Source organism: Protopterus annectens, chromosome 15.part0, assembly GCF_019279795.1.
Source record: "Protopterus annectens isolate FY-2018-M chromosome 15.part0, PAN1.0, whole genome shotgun sequence".
Taxonomy (NCBI): domain Eukaryota; kingdom Metazoa; phylum Chordata; order Ceratodontiformes; family Protopteridae; genus Protopterus; species Protopterus annectens.
The window spans coordinates 411868794-411881803 of record NC_056749.1 but is presented as its reverse complement, the minus strand read 5'-3'; the positions used below and the strand labels follow the sequence as shown (position 1 = coordinate 411881803).

Genomic DNA, 13010 nt, shown 5'->3' with positions numbered 1-13010 from the left:
CAACATTTGGATAGGAATAAAAACATTATTCTGCCATCAATGTGCAGGCATATATACCCACAAAACAATAACCCACTAACCCTCCACAATGTCATGACTGAATTCACCAAACTACCAAGTCATTCTCCTATACCCAACCCCCACCAGACATGCCACCTCCAAATTATTCACCACCATTCCATTTAAAAGTAATCAAAACAAAAGATATTGGAAAAGGAGGTCAAATTCTCAAAAAGTCAATCAATAGCATCTTATGACTTCAATCAACTACACTCCCTTTGGCAAAAGTACTAGTAAAATATAGAAGCAGTTGAGAGACTAGCTCTCCAAACAGGCCATCTTGTTAATGAGCAACAATGATTTTAGAGATGGGTACAACACAAGCAGAGCGATTTGCACACAGAAAATTCAAATTTACTTACCTACAGAAAAGGAGCAACTCGCACAAGGGCATTTGAGACTCAACACCACACTAGAACAAGTACAAATATGACTCTGTCATTGTTCATGTTGGTGTGAACGACCTGAGCCGTACCTCCCTAGACTACATGAAAAGAGACATGGAAAAGCTCTCTGATCATGTAGCCCAGGCAGGTATGACCCTGACCCTGAGTAGCATCCTGCTCTCACTAAGAATGATACCTCAGTATAAAGAAAAAATGATCAATTTCAACAATTGGCTAAGCTTCTGGTGTCATTCAAAGGGGATCCAGTGTCTATCAGCCTGGGATGACATGCTCGACAAGCCGTGTTGCTTCACAAGAGATGGCTTGCACTGGTCATCCCTTGGCTTTCGAATACTGGCCAAGGCTCTTGCTGCCCCCATAGTGCCTTTTTTAAGCAAGGCTCAAAATTTAAACCCACCTCCGTAAACAGCACAAGTAAAAAAACGAAGGTTATGCTACTCAACGCCAGGAGTTTAAATCTCAAAATGCATACGCTCGAAGCACTCCTAAGTATGGAGAATGTTGACATCTGTGCAGTAACTGAAACCTGGTTCAAGGCTCCAGAGAGCACTCCAGCACTACTGGGCTACAACTCGTACCACACATTTCGGCCACAGAACACGGACCAAAACACAAAAGGAGGGGGTGTATCCATATTCATCAAGGATACCCACACCTCCAGGTTAGTGGTGTAGCACGATACCTCTGAAATCATCCATGTGCAACTAACATAGGGCAAATCTGCAATGCAAACTGTGGCCTGTACAGATCACCCTCCATGACCACCACTCCGCCTTTCTGGAGACATTGGAAAACATGAAGGTCCTACCGAACACCCTGATCTTGGGAGATTTCAATTACCCTACCATTAACTGGGAAAACTACTTGAGTACAAACTCCCAGGCTCAACGTTTCCTGGAATTTATCAACTCAAATGCTCTGGATCAGCTGGTAAACTCCCCTACCCGAGGCCACAACATATTGGACCTGGTCATCACCAACATGGGGAACAGGTGCTCTGTACCGGAGGTCAACCCATCACTGGTTAGATCAGACCATAAACTAAACTAATCACCCTGGATGTCCACACCCCACCATCACCCCAACCAAGGAAACCACAGTGAAAAACTTTTCTGAAGCAAACTTCACCTTACTTAAGTCAGAGGTGGTAAGTTTCACAGCCCCCATGTTAAAGGATAACACTGCCCAAGATGCAGAATCCTTTACAATTGCACTCTATGAGCACCTACAAGGATGCATGGATCATGCCATCCCTAGCAAAACCAAGACTCACTCCCCTAAGAGAAGGAAACCAGCCTGGTGGACCCCTGCCATAAACAGGTTAAACAACAAAAGGAGGAAACTAGTTCAGAAAAAAAGCAAATCCCAAGAAGGAAAGACATCCCTGATCAGTATCAGTAAGAAACTAAAGTTCCCCCATAAAATCATCCAAGGTTAACTTCGAAAGAAAAATAGCCAAGGACTCGAAAGATAACCACAAAGCCTTCTTTAGCTATGTCAAAAATCTAAGTGGCAACTCGCAGATATGCTCTGAGATATAATGAACCTACTGATATTGCAACATACTGGCAGATAGATTCGGTGCAAACTTCACCTCCCTCTCACCTTCAAAAGGGCCCACAACAATACCAGAAAAGTGTAGTATCCCAGAAATCACAGAAGCACAGGTGAAAACAGACCTTTCAAAAGCCAAAAACACAGCATCAATGGGGCCAGATGGTGTCCCAGGCTGCGTCTTGCACGAACTAGAGAACATAATAACCCCCCACCTAAACACGCTGTTCAACCTCAGCCTCTCCACAGGTTACATGCCCATAGAATGGCGCACAGCAATGGTTATTCCGCTCCACAAAGGAGGAGCCACAACTGACCCTGGTAACTATCGCCCCATAAGCCTGACTAGCCTGGTCTGCAAGGCTATGGAGCGCATCATCATGGAACTCATTAACAAAGACACTGGGAACCTCCAAACACTTGACTCGACCCAGTTCGGCTTTAAGGGAAGATCATGCCTACTAAACATGGTTGACTTCTTCGAGACAGTTATCAAGGCCACAGACGAGGGAAAGGTGGTTCACACAGCCTACCTTGATCTCGCCAAGGCGTTTGACACCATTCCTCACTCGAGTATTATAGAAAAACTCACCAGCCTGAACATCAACCCCTACGTCACAAGATGGGTTGCCAAATGGCTTACAGACAGAACTCACACGGTAAGAATAGCGGGCTCCAGGTCCGACTATAAACCAGTCACAAGTGGTGTCCCGCAAGGCTCAGTTCTGGGACCCCTACTGTTCAGCATATATTTCTCAGAAGTACAGGCAAACACAGGAGGACTATGGCTAACCAAGTTCGCCGATGAATGCAAACTGGGAGCCATAACTGACTCTCCGGCTGACACGGACATCCTCCAAAAAGGCCTTACTGAGAAAGACACCTGGTGTCAAAGTCATGGCCTCGAGCTAAATGCCAAAAAATGCATAGTCATCCCGTTTGGGAAAAACAAAACATCCACGAATTACCACATAGGCTGCAGCCCCCTTAATACAGAAGAGGTAATAAGAGATCTGGGAACCCAGGTAGATAGTAATCTCTCCTTTGACAATCATATTGCCAAAGCAGTTAGGAAATCCTTCTATGTGGCCCATTTAACTACTAAGGGGTTTGCATCTAGAAATAGAGAGGTTATAGTGCCCCTCTACTCATCACTATTCAGACCCATCATAGAGGGCAATGCCCCATTTGGGATGTACCTCACAAGACACTTCCAACAGCTTGAAAGACCACAAAAGCACCTCACCAAGAGGATTACTGGCCTCAAACATATGTCCTATGCAGCCCGACTGAAAAAACTCTGGCTATACTCAGTGGCATATCGCTTACTCATAGATGATCTCTGCCTGACTTACAAAGTCATGTCCAACTCAGAATTGATGGACATGCTCCACCTAAAGAAATCCAAGTCACTGCGAACCACGTGCTCTAGTGAGCTAAACCTCGCCACAACAATAAATAGAACATGCTGGAGGGATAGATTCCTGTCACAGAGACTCCCCATGCTTTGGAACACAATTCCTAACTACATAAGGCACAGCCCCTCACTAACACTCTTCAAGAGAAGTCTTGACGAGTGGATGGGTAACAGAAAGTACACCCCTGGGATCACTTCATTGGCTCTGCTTGACAGAGGCTCAGTTAATTACTCAATGGGGCGGCGAAAGCCGACACACTCTGGCTAGGCTTATAAATGCCCTCGGGCAGATAGCCTAGTACCTACCTATGACCTATTACTTTGCTGGGAAAATAGGCTTAAATAGTGTCCTTAAATGGTTATCCTCATACTTAGCAAATAAAACCTTCAAAGTGATAAGAAATAACTATAATTCTAAATCAGAGTATATGCTTAGCATGTTTCAAGGGTCCATAAAAGGATCACTTTTTATTTTGTATCTTCAAAAATAACTTGTCAAATGCCCTAACATAAAAGCTACAAGTGAAAATGAGAATGTACTCCTCCATTCTAACTATAATTTGAAGAATCTATAGGAACAGCTTCACAAACATCTTAAAATTATTTAAAAATGGCTGCTGGAAAAGAAGATGGAAAAAGACAGCATTTTTGCTGTTTTGAACTCCTCAGAAATTAACTTCCCACAAATGTAGATCAGGACTAAAAAGGTAAAATACTCACTAATTTAATAAAATTTGAATTCAATGGACAATGCCTTACCCTACACCACATACTAAACTTGACTACACTCAACATCTTAAAATTGACAAATTTGTTAGTATATTTACTGTTGAGGAAAGAAGACCAAAGGTAATCAGTGTGTAAACCCTTAACCTTGAAAACCGTTTCATAATTGCTCTAAACTCTTCTTAAAATACACTGCTAAAATATATAAAATATACTGCTTTATAACTCCAACCATTGCTAGGGAGCATCTGTGTATTATACAGGTTAAATTAAACAGGCTACCTATAACAGCAAGGACTTGCTTAGTGCTAAACTTCCTTCCCTATAAAATGCTAAGCAACAATCACCATCTACCTCTGGCAACACTAACTGGATACAAGATTAAGTATGAAAAATCAAAAAGAATTCCATTATGTCTGGGTTATTATAGTTGCAGTAGCTATCCAGTCCATTACATTCGCATTACAAAGACATTTAAATTTCTAGGAATACTATACAGTAAAAATTATGCTAGTGTTTTAAATGATAGTTATGAAATTTAATACAATAACATTTCTCAAACTTAAATATAATTTTTTTTCTTTAAGGATTAACATTATAAAAAACAGATACGACCTATTTTTTCTTTTACCTTTACAAAATGTATCTTCTCAATCTATGAAATTGTACAAAAAAGTGAAAATAACTCCAAAACTTTTTATAGAGAAGTGATAAGCCTAGAAATTTATGGAATATGAAATATTTCTTGGGCTACTAAGCAAGCAGGTAAACTCGGTCCCAAATTCTCACAAATATATAGTAGCCACAGTGTTTTTTTTATTATTAATCTACAGCACACTGGACAATTTTGTTTATAAAACAATTAGAAATTTACTTATAGTTCTAAATGATCATATTCCCTGCCCTGTGCACTATGTTGTCAGTGCTTTTAACACTTTCATATTAAAAGGATCAAATGGTGGAAATTGAAAAAGGGTAATTGTGAAGTGGAGTTCAGGGAAGAGTTAAGACAGGCACTGGGTGGCAGTAAAGAGTTACCAAATAGCTGGGTAACTACAGCAGAGCTAGTAAGGGAGACTGCTAGAAAGGTGCTTGGTATGACATCTGGACAGAGGAAGGACGACAAGGAGAAATGGTGGTGGAATGAGGAAGTACAGGAGAGTACATAGAGAAAGAGGTTGCGGAAGAAGTGGGATTGTCAGAGAGATGAAGAACGCAGACAGGAGTATAAGGGGATGAGGTGCATGGCAAAGAGAGAGGTGGCGAAGGCTAAAGATAAGGCATATGAAGAGTTGTATGAAAGGTTGGACACCAAGGAGGGAGAAAAAGGACCTGTACTGATTGGCTAGCCAGTGGGGACTGAGCTAGGAAAGAAGTGCAGGAGGTGAAGGTGATAAAGGATAATGAAGGAAACATACAAACGAGGAGAGTGTGTTGAGCAGATGGAAAGAGTACTTTGAGGGGTTGATGAATGAACAGAATGAGAGGGAGAGAAGGTTGGATGATGTGGGGATAGTGAATCATGAAGTGCAATGGATTAGAAAAGAGGAAGTAAGGATAGCTATGAAGAGGATGAAGAATGGAAAGGCTGTTGGTCCAGATGACATACCTGTGAAAACATGGAGGTGTTTAGGTGAAATGGCAGTGGAGTTTCTAACCAGATTGCTTAATGAAATCTTGGAATGTGAGAGGTAGCCTGAGGAATGGAGAAAAAGCGTTTTGGTACCGATTTTTAAGAATAAGGGTGATGTGCAAAGCTGTAGTAACTACAGAGGGATTAAAATGAACAGTCACAACATGAAGTTATGGGAAGGAGTAGTGGAAGCTAGGTTAAGAAGGGACGTGATGATTAGTGATCAGCAGTATGGTTTCATGCCAGGAAAAAGCACTGCAGATGCGATGTTTGCTCTGAGGGTGTTGATGGAGAAGTACAGAGAAGGTCAGAAGGAGTTGCATTGTGTTTTTGTAGACTCAGAGAAAGCATATGACAGGGTGCCTAGAGAGGAGTTGTGGTATTGTATGAGGAAGTCGGGAATGTCAGAGAAGTATGTAACAGTGGTACAGGTTATGTACGAGGGTAGTGTGACAGCAGTGAGGTCTGCGGTAGAAGTGACGGATGTGTTTAAGGTGGAGGTGGGATTACATCAAGGATCAGCTCTGAGCCCTTTCTTATTTGTAATGATGATGGACAGGTTGACAGACAAGATCAGACAGGAGTCCCTGTGGACTATGATGTTTGCAGATGACATTGTGATCTGTAGTGAGAGTAGGGAACAGGTGGAAGAGACCCTGGAGAGATGGAGATATGCTCTAGAGAGAAGAGGAATGAAGGTCAGCAGGACTAAGACAGAAGATGTGTGTGAATGAGAGGGAGGATATAGGAATGGTGAGGATGCAAGGAGTAGAGGTGGCAAAGGTGGATGAGTTTAAATACTTGGGATCAATAGTTCAGAGTAATGGTGAGTGTGGAAGAGAGGTGAAGAAGAGAGCACATGCAGGATGGAGTGGGTGGAGAAGAGTGTCAGGAGTGATTTCTGACAGACGAGTACCAGTAAGAGTGAAAGGGAATGTCTACAAGAGGGACCAGCTATGCTATATGGGTTGGAGACAGTGGCACTGACAAAAAGGCAGGAGTTAGAGCTGAGTGTAGCAGAGCTAAAGATGTTAAGATTTGCACTGGGTGTGATGAGGATGGAAAGGATTAGGAATAAGTATTTTAGAGGGTCAGCCCAGGTTGGAAGGTTTGGAGACAAAGGTTTGGATGTGCTGAGGAGGGATGTTGAATACATTGGATAAAAGATGCTAAGGATGAAGCTACCAGGTAACAGGAAAAGAGGAAGGCCTAAGATAAGGTTTACAGATGTGTTGAGAGAGGACAGGCAGGTGGTTGGTGTGACAGAACAAGATGCAGAGATCAGGAAGAAATGGAAACAGATGATCCGCTGTAGTGACCCCCAAATGGGAACAGCCGAAAGAAAAAGGAGAGAGAGGACTGTCTGACCAATCAACCTAAACAGGTTATTAAATTCAGTACTAGTCACCCTTGCAGGCCACTTTAAGCCTAGCCAGTTTCCCTTTTTATGCTCAAATTAACCTATTCCATTTGGTTAGAAATTGGCCTTACCCATCCTCATGGTCAATAATTATATATTGCCCCCTAATGAGAATAAGTGGGATCATATCATAGATAACATGATTGGACCCATGCATGAGATGAAGTGTGTAGGAGTTGCCTCTGTCCATTAGCAGTACAGAAGGCAGTCTTGTGGTAATTTTTTTATTTCCCATTCACAGATCCAAGTTACACTTGAATACGGTCAGGGATGAATGTGGGTTTATGTGGATGGGAAATCTGTTCCAGAAAAACAGCATCACCAGTGAGAGATAACTGTCAATCTTAACAGTTGTGCTGATGTTGCAGAAGAGGTTTAGATCCCTAGGCAGAGTATTTCTGATGTCATTTGACTTCTTGATGTGCAGTAAATTCATCAATATTGGTCAGAGGATCCTTGTATGCCAGACACACGTCACTTCTCTGCAGTGGAGGATTAGAAGAGGAGTGAACCACCCCTTCTACTTTCACCATGCCTTATATGACTAAAAAATAAAAGTCAATAAAACCAGTGATTTTCTCTTGACAGTCATATGATTCATACTAGGACCATCCACGTACGTTCTCTTACATATTTTGTTTTCCATAAATCAAATCAGTAAGACCTCTCACCTTCATATATACAATTAAAATATGGGCCACGTTCAGTGTTTATTTAATGCCTTGATCTTCCCAAAGAGCTGAGTAAGTTTAGACTCAACAGATTTTTAATAAATCAAAAAAGAATTACCAAATTGTGTATGACCATGACCAAGCTGGAATTATATATATATAATTCAAAGACATAAGCAAAGCTAATTACATCAACCTCATTTTGCAATAAAAAGCCCATTCCTAGGAAAACACGTTTCAGACACTCAAGAATTATGAGATGTTTTCACTGTGCAACCTGGACTTTCTTTGCATGAGAATTAAGTCAAGTGGGTTAAGATCCCCCTTGAATACACTGCAACAAGTTGCCTGTGTAGGAACTATACGGACACAGTCACCTTACCTAAACAGCCTTGGTCCTGTCACAAATAATTACATTACTAAATTTAGTTGCAGAAATATTTATCCTTAATTAATGCCACATGAGTGCCGAAGATTGTTGCAGCAGGTAGGCACACAGCAACATGTTCTTTCCTTTTTTCCCCCCAAAGCAAAGTTTTCAGTCAGTATATCTAATTACAGAATTTTCTATAATCAGAAGCATTGCGTTTTGTCTGTTAAACCAGCTGGTCCAAGTGTTCACAGTTCAGGATACTACAGGTTTTACATCCCTTTGTGTGCCAGAATCCATTTGCTGTCTTGACATTATATTTGAAGATTTAATTTTCTGACTTCTCCTCTAATGATTATAGTTGGTTGTAGCACGTCTGGATTTGTTTTGCAAGTACCTATTAGTATTCTTTTAATATACTGGAAATCAACCTCACACTCAGAACCAGACTTAACAGCCTCTTGAGAAGTGGGATTAGCTGAACTAGTGAGGAGAGAGACTGGCACGGTTTAATAAGTGCTGCTACCATTCCATTCTGGCATAGCTTCTGACTCTTACTTAAAATTACCAATAAGATTATTTTTCTCTACGTACTTTAATAGTAGTTTTTTTCTGAATCCACATAAATCCCTAAACTACCATTTGCAAGTCCAGGACATCCTGCAACTAACACACATCTCAACCTCTAAGACAGAGAAATCTGGACAAAACCATTTATAATGAGGGGAGGGACTAAGGCCCAAAAATAGGGATAATTTTTAAATATTGCTCTTACAAACATATAAAGTTGATAGAACAACAGATTTTGGATTAGAATCTGCTGAGTAGGTGGAACTAGATCCACCAGGAACAGTAAATCACACAGAGCGTGATTTACTCTTCCTGGTGGTTCTAGTTCTACCTGCTCAATGGATTTTTATCAGTTTGGGTGTCGTTTTGTTGTTCCATCCTGCGGGGACTTTTTGCGTTATAGATTTTGAAATAGTATGAATTTTCTGAAGAGTATGAAGTCTAACTCAAATATCTGCCATTATTTTCTTACTTCCTCAATGATTTGCCATTGATCTGCCAAAAAACAAAATTTTATGAGGAGCAGATCAACAGTATGAGGCACAAATCTGTACAGTTGAGAGGTATATATCCAAGTTAACTACACACCCACGAAAAGGATTTGACTACACACTGATGTAGCATGAATTTTCTGAGCACTATTTACTATTCCAAAGTTCTCACTGGCAGTCCCAGGTTGGTTGAAAAGCAGGCTCAAGATTCCATTCCTACACAAAGTCATTAAAGATAAGAACTTGCTCATTTGTACTGGGAAGAAAAGTCAAATGCAAAAAGCCCTTTTTTTGTCAAATGCATTAATTGTTCTGTTCCAAAAGCTAAAGTTTTTTCCATAAAGATCAACTAAAATAATCTCACTACAGCAACTTCTACAACCCCTCGCAGTCAAGTCATACTCCCTTTACACAATATAATGAAATCACCATTTTCACAAACGTCTGTGGTGTAATAAAAAAATTCACATTTTCCCTAAATTTAAAGCATACACGATGTGTCTATATTTGACCCAACACCTTATTTACCTTTCAAAGACCCTAGACATGACAACCTACATTCAAATGTGCATGTGCGCCTGATCATATTCCTCAATTTAGATTAGTGTAACAAAATCACAGCTTATGGGTGAGCAGATGACTACAGCTGAGTTTCTTAGCTATACTGACATCTCTCATCCATGTGCATTTTTGCTTATATATAAAAAAATATATATATCTTTAACAGCCTCCTCCTGGTCACAATAAAATTCTGCCAACAATGAACACCACACGACTTCTTTGCTACCTTGCAAAAATGACATTTCAATCAACTTCACCACTATCAGTGACCTAGTTTTACAAGGTTTAGATGCATACCAATGTTCAAAACAGCAAATAAGAAATTTAAAGTTACCCATCAAAACCTTTTCGGCAGCCCCATAAAATGCTGATCCTGAATAAAATTAACTCTCTCATGTCTAGTTCAATACAAACTTTTGGCAACACTCACAGATTCTTCTGTAGTGATTTCATTTTCACCTTCTCAAGATATAAGAAGCACAAGCTAGAAGGAAATGTTGTATACACATTCAGTAAACCAAGGGGTTAATACAAATATGACATAGCAGTATGAATTCAGAGTAGAAAGGTAATGGTTAAAATAAATGTGTTTCTTTGTCAGAGTAATGAGGATCATAAATCTGGTCACAGCAAAGAAATGGCCAACAACACCATGCATGTTTTGCAAAACCACGGTAAAGGAATGCAATTAATGCAATCACAAAATAAGAGGAGGTTCTCAGTTTCATATTAACATGGCAAATGGAAAGCAATCTGTGAAAATAAAAGGTGACTATCAGAATACCAAAATGATTAGTCCTGGGTCAAAATGTTACACATTTTTGTCAATGATGCTAACAAACAAAAGTTGTAGTTAATTGATCATGTGACTGTTTGGCTCTTATTTAAACATCAGTATTATGGTTTAACTTCATTCTGTTGAAGTCTCTGTGAGTAGAGGCAAAAGCGATCAATAAATATTGTATATTTTCATTTGTGACGGTTTCTTTTTTTTTTTTTCATTGCTTTTGTTTCAATTGGTGTAATTATTTCAAGTTGCTTCTTTTGAGTTCCACTGCCTGTGGAGTTGCTATTCATCAATGACAATGGAGAGCATCAAGAATAATATATTTCAGGGCGACATGTCAAGGGAGGAGCAAGGCAAGTTGCCTGAAGAAGTGAGCAAAAGCTATTCAGTTTGAGAAAAATAAGAAATCATGCACCTTGTGATCAAAACTTCCGAGAAACATTAATCAAAAACAATGGACAAACGTCTCAAAAAAGACAAAAGATAATCAAGGGCTAAAAAAAACAAGCAAAAACTGTTACAACACAGCAAAGAAAACCAATGGGATATTGTGATAGTGTATGTTCAATTTAGAATCACAAGAAAAAAAAATAATAATGCCACTGTGCTAGCTAAAGATTATGCATGCTGCTGAACATATTATACCACTTTTAAAGTTTGCACTTATATATATGTAAAGAAAACAAAGCTTAAAGGACAGTCAATATAAGATAAAGTTTAAGGTATAACTAATGTGAAACAAAAAGATGTAATTAATTTGTGGGCTGGAAAGAAATAAAAGAAAAAGTACAGAATGAAGTAAACCCTGAGGAAAAATATTCATAAATAACAGAATATCGCAAAAAGCAAGCAATCAGGCAGTGCTGAAAAAAACGTATTCAAGCCTCAAACATTCTCACACAAAGGAGCAGCATGTCTGACCATGGATAAAGACTAATGCCGGACAGATCCTCTGAAAACTAACCTATATATTGATATCAATGCTGACCACTTCTAAAATAATAAGGCCTTACACTAAGACTGATATTCTGCATTATCCTATAAACATCAATGGGCATCTTCTGCTTCTACCACCTTAGCATTTTCTTAATGTGAGCCTAAAACATGAAACTCATCCTCCTCCTCCATTTGCAAAGCTAAAACCATGGAAATATTTGCTCCTCACCTGAAGATCCATCCTTTGGTAGCAGTCAACTGTTGATTCTTAACAGTCACTAAAAGAATATTGTTACCTGAAATCAGAATATATTAATGGCAGTCAAGATCAGCCATGAAAGTACTACTTATCATCAAGTCAAGATTTTTGCCTACAATGTTAATGGTTTGCACTTTATTTACTGTCACTTATGCTATCAGTTTGCGATCTTTTGAATAACTGGTCAAGCCTGAAATATATGCATAAGGACCATCCACCTGCAAAATAAAACAAATGCAGCAAAATAAGAAAAAAATGACTGGATTATTAGATGCATCAGTCAGATTCACAAACAAAGGTGACAAAATATGACTTGGAACAAAAAGAAAAAGGAGTAGAGACACCCTTACAATTAATTACAAAAATGTAGAGTGAGTAATTAAGCAGTAAATTGTTTTCTGCATAAATTTGGAAAAATTTGTGGCTGGACATTCTTGATTACTTGAGTTTCTATAACGTTTCTCACATTTCTGAGAATATAGTTTTAGCATTAGGTGGTGCGACTAAACGTTTTTCTGACAAATGGTTATCCTGCACTGCCAACAGTACATGGCAGGAATCAGAAAATGCAGAAAATCAAAGTTATACAGTACTTAACCACTTAGCAAAACAAATTACACTGCTTTACTCTAATACTCAATTTGTAAACAGGTAATACAAAATCAAATGCATGTTACTTCAGAAAACTGCAATCATTCAAAGTTTCACGTATTTTATTAACTGGATTATCCACAGCATGTTTGACATACAGTAAACAAAAACTTTGAAAAGTTAATATGTACAAAGAACACCATCTAAAATCACCACAAAATGTAATCAACTACTAAATGAAACATTAAACTATATCTCATTTAACTTTCTTCACTGGGACAGTGCTCCTAACTCTTACCAGGAGGAAACCAAAACTGTAATCAAACTAGCAAGAACAACAAGAACTCTGCAATAAAGACTACTACTCGAACTCAATTCAGACAGTTTCTGCTAATGACACATATGCCTCCTCCGCCACCATTTAATGATGTCCCAAGAATCAGTTGTACTGAGGGCTTAAGTAACAATATATTTTTAAACGCTACAAGTTTATATGAAAAGTTTTATACACACAATCTGCTAAATCACTTTCCAGACTGGAAAAAAGTCACGACGTT

The 13010-nt window shown here is 39.2% G+C and overlaps 1 protein-coding gene across 1 annotated transcript in view; it reads right to left on the bottom strand.

Moving 5' to 3' along the window:
• CHMP1B (charged multivesicular body protein 1B) overlaps positions 1-13010 on the bottom strand; it is a 557897-nt gene that overhangs the window by 544558 nt on the left and 329 nt on the right. The gene's annotated exons all lie outside the window — the stretch shown is intronic.